The following is a 2,205-nucleotide window of genomic DNA, read 5'->3' as shown; positions in this document are numbered from 1 at the left end:
ATTTAAAAATGTGACGTTTCGGGCAATGACCCTTCATAGCACATACAACTTTTCACAATATAATCCGTACGATATATGATTAGACAAAATGACATTCGTCTACCAATGCGAATGAGAATTGTGCCAAGTCTAAAGAGTGTGTATCTACCAGCAGATGCTGGGTACGGCTGGTCAATACAATTATCTAATTAATAAACTTAACAAATCCAGTCCTTTTAAAAGCTACTGCTGAATGAAAGTGTCCCCACAATGCCCAGCCGGTCTTGTTGGTTGATTGACATTAACGCTGATGTTTTGCAGCGGCCGGGAATGGAACTCAGGTCGCCTGGTTGGTAGTGGGGTGCGCTAACCACTGCGCCACCGCTCCTCGCCTTCACAGTTGTATAACACTCTCTATGACGCTGGTTGGTGAAGAAGGGAGAGTGGGGGGGGACGTTTGAAATATGAATTGCCACTGATGTCAGCCGTGGCCTGGAATCTAATTCAAGTGGCCTGTTTGGTCGCCGCTTTGCCTTGTTGATGTTTTGGCTATTACCGTATTACTGAAATTAAAGCGGAGGAAAAACACCGCGTAGATTGTGACCCAGAGTAAACTTACCGTGACGTGTGTATGATAGCCTGTCATACCATACACACGATAAGACACTTGAGAAACAGTGTATACGCCACGTGTATCCCATCACATCCTCCCGCGAGGCTCCGTGCTCCGTTCATAAGTGGAGGGTCATGAGTTTCAAATTCCAACTGGGTGGACGGGTTGACTCAGCTAATCGTCGCTCTTGGGTCGCATAAACTAATCGCTGGCCGTCGGATTATGGAATTGTCATCCTTTCTTACAAGTGCCGGCATTAGTTATCATTTAAACTTATTTTTAGTTTTTTTCGGTAAAGTCACGTAGGTAAAAAATTAAAATTAATAAAAGTAAGTAAGTACTTGATACAGCAATCGTGCTATGATGGTTCCACCTGACGACGGAAGCTTGTGTTACCTCCGAAACGTAATTTTATTTTTATTTTTTTTATTACTTTTATTAATTTAAATTTTATACTTACGTGACTTTACCGAAAAAAACTAAGAATATGAATCCTTGCAGTCACGAAAGCTTCAAACCTAGAATCATTTAAACTGACTCGTTCTCGACATGGTAATGTGGAACGCTCACAATTTGTTTAAACTAAAGTATTATAACTATGTTTTTATTGTACCACGTAAGGCCCACTGAGCTATATAGCCCTTGTTCAGAAGCGACCTGCCCACAAATGATAGCTCAACCAAGTAGCTTACCACGTGGAAATTTATAGCAGCCAAATACTATAAACGCATGTTTATAAATGTGGAGCGGAAAACCGGATAACCCGAAGAAGAATCCACGTGACCACGGGCAGAACATGCAAACTCCAAATATACTGCAGCAGGAGTCAGGCTCAGGATAAAATCCAAAAACCTCCCGTATACCCGGCGAGGTAGTTCACATCTCGCCACCGCAGCACGCGTGGAACTGGATATGGAGTCAATTCCACTTTTTTATATCCCTCACTTCGAAGTAAACCGGAACGGGGGAGTGGGATAAAATATTGCGTCTAAAACAACTATTCATTAAAGCGATCACACATTCCAAATAACAGCGAGAACATTCGCAGTAACACAAAGCAATCCCTCTGTATAGAGGTAAGGAATGTGTGTGGCGGGTTTAAATACTATTTTGGTTATGCTATTAAATTACAGCAGCCTCGTCATCAGTAATTATCATCAATCACCACACGTCCTCATCATTATCCATCAGTGCCTCTATGTGTGTATACGTGTGTGCGCGTGTGCGGGTTTGTGTGTGTATGTATGGGTGGGGAGCGGTGGTGTCGCGGTTAGCGCGCTGCGCTACGAACCCGGCTCCCGAGTTCGATTCCCGCTCACGGCCAACACCAGTGACGATTATCTGAACCGGTCCTGCCCCCCCCTCCCCCCTAGGTCGACTCAGCCTCAAATGAGTACCTGGTACATTGTATAAACATTAACACTGGTAGGACAAAATCACATATTTGTGCGCTACTCCGACCTTAATAGGCGCTCGCTGACAGCACTGAGCCTGCCCTATACGGCTATGGTGCAGGTATGAGGTTCCGTAGGACACAACAGCATCAGTTGAGAGTGATAGGTGCTCGTGAACAGCACTTGCCCCAACAGTCTGTTAGAGGCTGAGTCGTTCAG

Source organism: Lampetra planeri, chromosome 1, assembly GCF_965212315.1.
Source record: "Lampetra planeri chromosome 1, kcLamPlan1.2.h2, whole genome shotgun sequence".
Classification (NCBI taxonomy): domain Eukaryota; kingdom Metazoa; phylum Chordata; class Hyperoartia; order Petromyzontiformes; family Petromyzontidae; genus Lampetra; species Lampetra planeri.
The sequence above is the reverse complement of the archived record's forward strand: the minus strand, read 5'-3'. Positions refer to the sequence as shown.